Source organism: Equus quagga, chromosome 2, assembly GCF_021613505.1.
Source record: "Equus quagga isolate Etosha38 chromosome 2, UCLA_HA_Equagga_1.0, whole genome shotgun sequence".
NCBI lineage: Eukaryota > Metazoa > Chordata > Mammalia > Perissodactyla > Equidae > Equus > Equus quagga.
Genome location: NC_060268.1, coordinates 118,527,832 through 118,538,631, shown reverse-complemented (window position 1 = coordinate 118,538,631; position 10,800 = coordinate 118,527,832).

Genomic DNA, 10,800 nt, shown 5'->3' with positions numbered 1-10,800 from the left:
GTGCTTCATCTGGATCCTATATCTTAATTCACTTCAAGTCCTTGGTAGCCCATCACAACAGTGGTTGACATGGCAGAAACTACACTGAGTGGCAATTACTATTGTAGTAAGAGATGGGAGATAGTTACAGAATGAACAGAATATTCCTTTCATTTCCTCAAGAATAGGAGAAACCAACACAGTTTTTGAGGTACACCCCAAGGAAAAGTCCCATGAAGATTGTCTGCCTATCAGTATGTCCATTCTGCAATTTTTGAAAGTCAAACTGAGTTTTATAATCGCCTAGACAAAGACAGATAGATGGAAAGAAAGAATTGGGGAGCAAACATTTGCACAAAGGTTTATTCATTTCTTTCTACATTATACTCTATAATAAATATTTGAATTGCAGTTGCAAAATAAGCAAATACTTCTTTCTCGTTGAAAATATTTAGCAAAAAGCATTGTAAAGTTCTTGAATGGTGGATAAAGTTGCCTCTCAGAACCACACCCTGACCTCTTTGGGGCATTGTCTGTCTCTCACTGAAAATGTTCTCAGCTGAAAAATGACACACCTGCTTTCAATAGAAAAGATCTGATCAAAAAAATCTGTGGAGAATGCATGAACGCTGCACAAATTACAAGGCCTCTCCAGGGCCTGGCCTGGTGGTGTAGCAGTTAAGTTCACGTGCTCTGCTTCAGCAGTCTGCGGTTCGCAGTTTTGGATTGCAGGCACGGACCTATACACTGCTCAACAAGCCATGCTGTGGTGGCATCCAACATACAAAATAGAGGGAGATTGGCACAGACCTTAGTTCAGGGATAATCTTCCTCAAGCAAAAAGAGGAAGGTTGGCAACAGATGTTAGCTCAGGGCCAATCTTCCTCACAAAAAAAAAGCCTATCCAACATAAAATAAAATGGCCGAGCCAAGATAATTAAGAAACAAGAGAACTTGAACATAGTAAAGAACAACATGTTTATATATGTATAAACTAGAGAGCACAGAACCAAAGTCATATTTGGAAAGGCATTATGATAGATGCAAAATTACCTACTGTAATCTTTACTTTCACTTCCTCCTAATCTGATTGCTTTGAAATCCTTTGTAAAGGCATTAAATATTTAATGAAATGATTAAATAGAAAGATATTTAAGAAATAGGTGGGCCACCCTAGGTCTTGATAAATCCTGTGTCTCTGGGATTTGCTAAATTGGCCAGCAGTCTCTGTGAAAGCTAGGTGACTCTCCCAATATGGATTTGATCAGCATTTCAAGTGATAAGTTCCCATCAACCTCTTCACTGTTTTCTTTTATAATAACAAAAGCCTAATTTATTTTCCAGAGTTTATGAAAGTTTAAATTATCACCATGATTGGAGGGATATGTTTTTGGAGGAGACCCAGTGATAAACTGGATCCAAGGACGGTGTTTTTTGAAAAGTGTTACTGTAATTTCAAGTTTAAGATGGCAACCAGGGGTACCACACATGAGTTGTTTACCTGAAGTGTTAAAGTTAACATTTTAGTTGGACAAAACACAAGGAATTCCTAACATTATATATTTAATTTTATCAAAATATGTCATTTATTCCACTGTACCAACTTCTATGATTTTATTCAAACTTTTAATTTTTTCATGATATTGTTTCATTTAGTTTCAGGAATTTTCCTAGGTTCTGTTCCTTCCTATTTTCTTTGCATGTAATGTCATGGATGTTCTGTAAACTCTTGCTTTGTATACTTCGATCATTGATTATCATCCTTTCTAAAATATATATTTATACCTATTTGTGTCCATAGTAGCATGGCTTAATCTGTGTCCCTAAAGTAAAAATATATAGTCATCATTGAATGTACAGACTTTCAACCTGGAATAAACAAAAACTATGTGCTCCCACCACAATCCTTCATGCTCCCTATCCCTTTTTTGTTTTCATCAGGCTCACTACAAAGAGAGCCCAGCAAAGGAGGATTGTTTTGAACCACAGTGAAAAGGATATCCTCCAATCATGGTTTGAACAGAACGCTTATCCTGGAATAGCTACCAGGGAACAACTGACCAAAGAAATTGACATTCTAGAACCTAGAATAACGGTTGGCATTAATTTCTATTTCATTCTCTCTCAGAATCAAAGTAACAAGAAAAGCTAGGCTAAACATTTTTGAGCAATTCTCTTATATCAGGTATTTTGCCAAGAAATTTTTCCTGTTGTATAATGGAAAAATAACACAAATACAGAATTCTGTTTATAACTTTTACTAACAGTGGAAATATTGGTTGTGTGTATTCACTGATGGGGGAAGGATGATGTACTGGCTCAGGCTTTCTGCATAGGAGATAATGAAAGCAAATTTTGAGATTTACAGAATATAGTACAGAATTGGATGAGTATGATAATGATATGGTGCCTTTAGTTATTGGATTAAATACAGCAAAACAATAACATATAATTTAGAGAAAACTGTGGAGTAAGAATTCATGGAAATTGCCAATTCATAGGCTAATCTTTAGTTAATGTCTGAAGTGTGATTCATACACAAAAGAGTGTTGGAAGTAAAGTTCTGTATTGAATTATTTTGAATAAAATTGTTGATGTAAAAATGAAACAACTGCTGTTGTGATGAATTTCTCCTAATCATTAAAGAGATAGATGTATATAATTATACCAGGTGAAGCAGTATTTAAACTGATGAAGATAAGTAAAAATGTCTTTTTAGAGATAAATGAGTTCAGGGTTTTGTATGCATTATGTAGTCTCAGGTTAACAATTGGCTAGAATGACCTCAGTCTTGGAGGATGCTGAAAAGAAGAAATTTTTCTTATCTCTCTATGTATCTGTTCTGGATAGGGAAGACAGTATTTACTCAAACTCTGGTAATGAAAGTGATTCATGTGGAAACACCTGTCAGAGAGATTTGGCTGTCAGAGAGAGAGAGAGAGAGATAGACAGAGACAGAGAGAGGGATTTCTTTGAGGAGACATAGCAGTGTTTTGAACGAGGGAAATTTACTTTGGATACTATGAGAATGATCATAGAAGACATGCTAATTTGAGAGTGGATCAAGTGCTGTCCTGAACTTCTTGCTAATATTTGAGATAATAACATTCCTAGAATAATACGTTGCCTTTCTCTTATGGATAATACTCCACCAGCAGATGCCAAACCAGCGTTGTTCAATTGGATCAATGTTTGGAGTGATATAGACTGAGTTACATGACTCACACCTTCTTTTCCCACTTAGATTTGGTTTGAAAACCACAGCTTAGATAGAGATGGCTGAGATCTGAATGCTCCTTAGGAGACTATCAAACCCAAGGATGGGATAAGCCTCATCTTAGGACTCATGGTAAGAAGTCAGCAGTCCAAATACAGTTCAGTAATAGATCTCCTTGAGAGGATAAACAACTCTGCATGTTGTGCCCAAATTTTCTGCAAACAACTGCACAGAACAGGAAAAAATAATAGTATGGTTGGGGCATCCTAGTGTCAAAGATATAAACATCATCCCACTGTTTGCTGGGAAAGGCAGGTTCTTAGCAAGAAAGCCTTTGGACTTTGTTTCTGCTGTTGCTAAGCAGTGCAGTGTCCTGCTCTTCTGTCACCTCAGGGGTTTTATCCAAGGGCCAAGAGTTGTTGATGAATTCCTCGGGGAAATAAGAGGGAGTGAAGGTTGTCAGAATGATATTTAGAAATCTCTGTTTTGAGGTTAAATGTGAAAGATCGCCTAAAAACCCTTTTTTCTTCTCGAGTTTTCCTTTACAATGCTTACCAAAAGAAGCCAGACAAAAGGAGACATCCATCACTGGATCACCAACTTGTTCAAGCCTTTGAGAGGAATTGATTTCCTGGTATCAGCACCAGGGAAGAACTAGCTAGACAAACAGACATTCCAGAACCCAGAATTCGGATAAGTTGTCTGTGGCACACAATTTTGTCCTCTCTGGAAGTGGTATGCCCCCTGAGATGTTGATGAAGAAATGAGGGCTATTTGGGGTTATCCCAGTGATCTAGCGTAAAAATATATAATGGGAAACACCTGACATTGTGAGTTTGAGTCTGGAAAAAGGACATATTTTCAAATCAAATTGGCAGGAGCATATGCATTTAGAACCAACAGTAGGACAAAAAGTGGAAAAAAGTGAAAGTTGATACTTATTTTGAGAACATACTCTGTGGCAGGGCTTCCAAACCCCGGCAGTACTATCATGTTTGGCTAATTAGTTCTCTGTTGTGAGGGCTTTCCTGTGTGTGGGAGGATGTTCATCAGCATCCTGGATCCCTAGGCACTAGACACCAGTAGAGGCCCTGACCCCACCCCTCTCCTAATTGTAAGCATCTAGGGTCATTGCCAATGACCTGGGGTGGGGATGGGTGCACAATGACCCCTACTGGACAACTACTGTTCTACATAAGTCATGAGGATAGTGGTTTCATGTATGTTAAATGTTTGTGAATTATGAAGCAGGTGCTTGGGTAAATCAAGATGGAAACTCTCATTTGGATCAAAGAACCTAGGATTCTAATTGAACATGCATTCAGAAGCCCTGTGTTCTTATCTATGAAACTCAAGCTGGTCAGGAGAGCTCCTTTCCTGATCCAGCCTGGGCTGATTCTAGATCCATTTTTCTTTTCCATCTGTATTCAGTGGCTACCTTTGTCATGACCTCCATCCATAATAGATGTGCTTGTATACACATCAACTATACACATGGACTAGAGGCATGAATTTCAACCCATGACTGAACCAGGGATAACCTCTGAGCCAGATTAGGTGATTTCCATTTGGGTTGCAGCCATTAACAAACAGACGAAAGGTTCCGAGGAATGCATATATACTTGAGGACTTGGAGTATTCTGGGTAGGAAAGAAGAGGTGCATATCTAAATATTTGCCCTAGAACTCATAAGGTGATTGATATTAAGGTATAGATTTCCAGGAAATGAAGAGAAAGAGAGTTCCTGGGCAGAGTGTGAAAGGCCCATAATTCCAGCCAATAAATGTGGGATCCACTCCTACACAGGTCTCAGTAGTTACCCTGAATTTGTACCTAGTTTTCAAAGACCAGAAGAAAGGTATAGATAGAATCCCCCCTGAGATTAGGCCAACATGCATGGCCCTCTACCTCTCCTGTATTCAGGAAAAATAGAGCTGAATGCTCTGATATCCGTATCTCCCTTTATCCGTCCTAGATATGGTTTCAGAACCAAAGAGCTCAGCACCCAGGGCAGAGTAGAAGTGAAGCTGTGAATTTCCTGGCAGAAAGACCCCAAGTAGGAGACCTTATCTGGCTGTTCAGCTGGAACAAAGCAACCTGCACACTGCCCCAGGCAGCTCTCATCACTTTCCTATGCTCAATTATTTCATCAGCAAACAATCACCTGTACTGACTCTTTATCCACTCCACACATCTTTTGTTCCTTGGATTTTTTCTGGGGGCCATGTGGGCCAGTAACTGGAGGCCATGGTGGTCCAGCCCTCTCAGGCTGTGAAGGGAGGAGGGAACTCTCACCTTCCTCAGACACTTATGAGTGACTTGTCAACAGGACCAACAGTGAGGGGCATCCTTCACCTACTCACCCTCCTCTCTAGCCCCCATATCAAGGAAAATACTGGGAGCATGAGCACACTGGCATGGCAGCTCTGTCCTTCCAAGACTCCCCTCAGCATGACCCTGACAGTCCTCAGTGACAGTTGCATGATCTGGGTCCGTGAGACATATCTCTCTTTATGCAGCGTTGGAATGAGTCATTCCAGTCTGTGATTGCTGAATGGGAAACCTATGATGGGATGCTTCAGCTGCCTGGACACACTGAGACACTTTTCTGAAGCAGCAGGGCCAGCTACCTGAAGAGCCATCTTGTCCATTTGACCAACCACACTAGCTCTCTGTAGAAACCTCAAGCATTTTACATCAACTCTTGTCAACCACATTTTCAGGAAAAGACAATCTTTCTGAATCCATATCTATCAGCAGAGGACCATTTGTGACCTGAACAACCTCTCAGTGAAGATTTTCAAGCTCTGCTCCACATGCTGCAAAGCTCATCAGGGCCTCTGCTTTAGTAGGAGGAAAGCATCATTCTCACGATCTTGATCCATGCCTCCTTTCCTTTGATGCAGAATCAGTGTGATTTAAGGTGGATGAATGAGAGACACATCATGTTTGGGGGCAAGAAGGAACATAAACCACTTGGAAGTATAAAGGTTGCATCTTTGCTTATTTGGTTATTTTTTTAAAACTTTTAATTGTGGTAAGAAATACATAATATAAAATTTACCATTTTAACAATTAAAAAATTTTTTTAAATTTATTTTTGTTTTTTTAATTTTTAATTTTTTTAATTTTTATTTTTTTCAGATGTACATCATTTTTCGAATTCTGTATACATTACATCATGTTCACCACCCGAACACTAATTATAGTGCATCCCCTCACATGTGACCCTAATCACCCCTTTTGCCCTCCCCCCTTTCCCAAATGGTAACCACCAGTCCAATCTCCAATGCGATGTTTTTTTTTTTTTGTCGTTTTTATCTTCTACTTATGAGTGAGATCATATGGTATTTGACTTTCTCCCTCTGACTTATTTCACTCAGCACAATACCCTCAAGGTCCATCCATGTTGTCACAAATGGCTGGATTTCGTCATTTCTTATGGCTGAGTAGTAGTCCATCGTGTATACATACCACACCTTCTTTATCCATTCATCCCTTGATGGGCACCTAGGTTGCTTCCAAGTCTTGGAGATTGTGTACAATGCCGCAGTGAACATAGGGGTGCAAGTATCTTTATGCTTCTGTATTTTCAAGTTCTTTGGATAAATACCCAGCAGTGGAATAGCTGGATCATATGGGAGATCTATCCTTAATTTTCTGAGGATACTCCATACTGCTTTCCATAGTGGCTGCACCAGTTTGCACTGCCACCAGCAGTGAACAAGTGTTCCCTTCTCTCCACATCCTCTCCACCATTTGTTGTTTCCTGTCTTGTTAATTATAGCCATTCTGACTGGAGTGAGGTGATACCTCATTGTAGTTTTGATTTGCATTTCCCTGATAGCTTATGATGTTGAGCATCTTTTCATATGCCTGTTGGCCATTGGTATATCTTCTTTGGAGAAATCTCTGTTCAGATCTTTTGCCCATTTTCTAATTGGATTGTTGGGGTTTTTTTTTTGTTGAGCTGTATGAGTTCTTTGTATATTTTGGATATTAACCCCTTATCTGATATATGGTTTGCAAATATCTTCTCCCAATTGTTAGGTTGTCTTTTCGTTTTGTTGATGGTTTCCTTTGCTGTGCAGAAGCTTTTTAGTTTGATGTAGTCCCATTTGTTCATTTTTTCTTTTGTTCCCCTTGCCCGGTCAGGCATGGGACTTGAAAATATGCTGCTCAGACCGATGTCAAAGAGCGTACTGCCCATGTTTTCTTCTAGAAGCTTCATGGTTTTGGGTCTTACATTCAAGACTTTAATCCATTTTGAGTTGATTTTTGTGCATGGTGTAAGGGAATGGTCTACTTTCATTCCTTTGCATGTGGCTGTCCAGTTTTCCCACCACGATTTATTGAAGAGATTCTCCTTTCTCCATCGTATGCTCTTGGCTCCCTTGTCGAGTACTAGCTGTACATAAATGTGTGGGTTTACTTCTGGGCTCTCAATTCTGTTCCATTGATCCGTGTGTCTGTTTTTGTGCCAGTACCATACTGTTTTGGTTACTATGGCTTTGTAGTATAATTTGAAATCAGGGAGTGTGACACCTCCAGCTTTGTTCTTTTTTCTCAGGAATCCTTTGGCTATTCGATGTCTTTTGTTGTTCCATATATATTTTAGGAATCTTGTTTATATTTCAGTGAAAAATGTCTTTGGAACTTTGATAGAGATTACATTGTATCTGTAGATTGCTTTAGGGAGTATAGATATTTTATCTATGTTAAATTTTCCCATTCCAAGAGCACGGAATATCTTTCCATTTCTTAGTGTCTTCTTCTATTTCTTTTGACAATGTTTTACAATTTTCAGTGTATAGGTCTTTCATTTGTTTAGTTAAATTTATTCCTAGGTAGTTTATTCTTTTTGTTGGAATTGTAAATGGGATTGTTTTCTTAATTTCTCTTTCTGCTACTTCATTGTTAGTGTATAGAAGCACAACTGATTTTTATGTTGATTTTTTACCCTTCAACTTTACTATTTTCCCATTTATTATTTCTAAAGCGTTTTGGTGGATTCTTTAGGGTTTTCTTTATATAAAATCATATCATCTGCAAATAGTGACAGTTTTACTTCTTCCTTTCCAATATGGATCACTTTTATTTCCTTTTCTTGCTTGATTGCTCTGGCTAGAACTTCCAAATTATGTTAAGTAAGAGTGGTGAAAGTGGGCATCCTTGTCTAACTCCTGTTCTTAGAGGGATAGCTTTCAGTTATTCACCATTGGGAATGATATTAGCTGTGGGTTTGTCATATATGGCCTTTATTATGTTGAGGTACTTTCTATACCCATTTTATTCAAGGTTTTTATTGTAAATGGATGCTGTATCTTTCAAATATTTTCTCCTCATCTATTGAGATAATCATGAGAGTTTATTCTTCATTCTGTTAATGTGGTGTATGACGTTGATGCATTTGCCGATGTTGAACCATCCCTGCATCCCTGAAATAAGTCCCACTTGATCACAGTGTATATTTTTAATGTATTGTTGTATTCGATTTGAAAGTATTTTGTTAAGAATTTTTGCATTGATGTTCATCAGTGATATTGCCCTATCATTTTCTTTTTTTGTGTTGTCCTTGCCTGGTTTTGGTATCGGGGTAATGTTGGCTTCATAGAATGAATTAGGAAGCCTCCCCTCCTCTTCAATTTTTTGGAAGAGTTTGAGAAGGATAGGTATTGTGTCTCTTTGAATGTTTGGTAGAATTCACCAGGGAAGATGCCTAGTCCTGGAATTCATTTTGGGGGACTTTTTTGATTTGTTTCCATCTCCTTATTGGTGATTGGTCTATTCGAATTCTCTATTTCTTCTTGATTAAGTTTTGTAAGGTTTCACGATTCTAAGAATTTATCCATTTTTTCTAGAACATTCAATTTGTTGGCATATAGCTTTCTGTAGTATTCTCTTACAATCTTGTATTTGTGATGTATCCATTGTAATTTCTCCTCTTTCATTTCTGAGTTTAAGTTTTCTCTCTTTTTTTCTTGGTGAGTCTAGCTAAAGGTTTGTCAATTTTGTTTTCAAAAAACTAGATCTTAGTTTCATTGATTCCCCCCCCCCCATTTTTAAGACTCTATTTCATTTATTTCTCCTCTTATTTTTGTTATATCTTTCCTTCTACTGATTTTGATCTTTGTTCTTCTCTTTCCAGGGCTGTTAGATGCACTGTTAGATTGTTTATTTGAGATTTTCTTGTTTGTTGAGGTAAGCCTATATTGCTATAAACTTCCCTCTTAGAACCACTTTTGATGTATCCCATAAATTTTGACATGTCGTATTTTCATTTTCATTTGTCAAGTACTTTTTGATTTCTCCTTTGATTTCTTCATGGACTCAATCGTTATTCAGTAGCATTTTGTTTAATCTCCACATTTTTGTGGCTTTTCCAGTTTTCTCCCTTTAGTTGATTTCTAGTTTCATACTGTTGTAGTCAGAAGAGATGCTTGGTATTATTTCAATCTTCTTAAGTTTATTGAAACTTGTTTTGTGGCCTAATATGTGATATATTATGGAGAATGTCCAAGGTGCATTTGAAAAGAATGTGTATTCTGCAGTTTTTGGATGGAATGTTCTGTATATATCTACTAAATCCATTGGTCTAATGTGTCATTTAAGATCACTGTTTCCTTATTGATCTTCTGTTTGGGTGATCTATCCATTGGTGTAAGTAGTGTGTTCAAGTCCCCTATTATTATTGTGTTGCTATTTCTCATTTTATGTCTTTTATTAACTGCTTTATATATGGAGGTTCTCCCATGTTGGTTGCAGATATATTTATGTGTTATATCCTCTTGTTGCATTGTTCCCTTTATCATCATGTAGTGCCTTTCTTTGTCTCCTGTTACAGTTTTTGTTTTAGTTTCTTTTTTCTGAGATAACTATTGCTACCCCAGCTTTGTTTCATTTGCCATTTGCATGGAGTATCTTTTTCCATCCCTTCACTTTCAGTTTGTGAGTGTCTTTAGGTCTGAAGTATGTCTGTTGTATGCAGCATATATATGGGTCTTGTTTTTTATCCAATTGGCCACCCTATGCTTTTTGAGTGGAGCATTTACTCCATTGACATTTATAGTAGCTCTTGGTAAGAATGTGTTTGTTGCCATTTTGTTAATTTTTCCCAGGTGTTTTAGTAGTTCTAATCTGTTCCTTTCTTCTTCTCTTGCTCTGTTCTCTGTGGTTTGATGGCTTTCTTTTTTTTTTTTATTATGTTGGGGTTCCTTTCTCTTATTTTTTTTGTATTTATTATTAGTTTCTGTTTTGTGATTACCATGTGGTTCATATAAAATAACCTATGTATGTAACAACCTATATTAAGTTGATAGTCTTTTAAGTTTGATCTGTTGCTAAGCTCTACTCCTTTACTCCTCTCCTTCCACATTTTATGTTTTTGATATCATATCTAACCTCTCTTTTGTTCCTGTATATCCATTGCCCTCTTATCGTGGAAATAGATAATTTTAGTATTTTTGTCTTTTGACCATATTAGCTTCATAGGTGGTTGATCTTTCTTGTATATTTGCCTTTACCAGTGATTTTGCTGCTTTTTTGGATAATTTTCCTATTCCTACTTATGGTCTTTTGTTTTCCACTTAAGTTCCATTAGCATT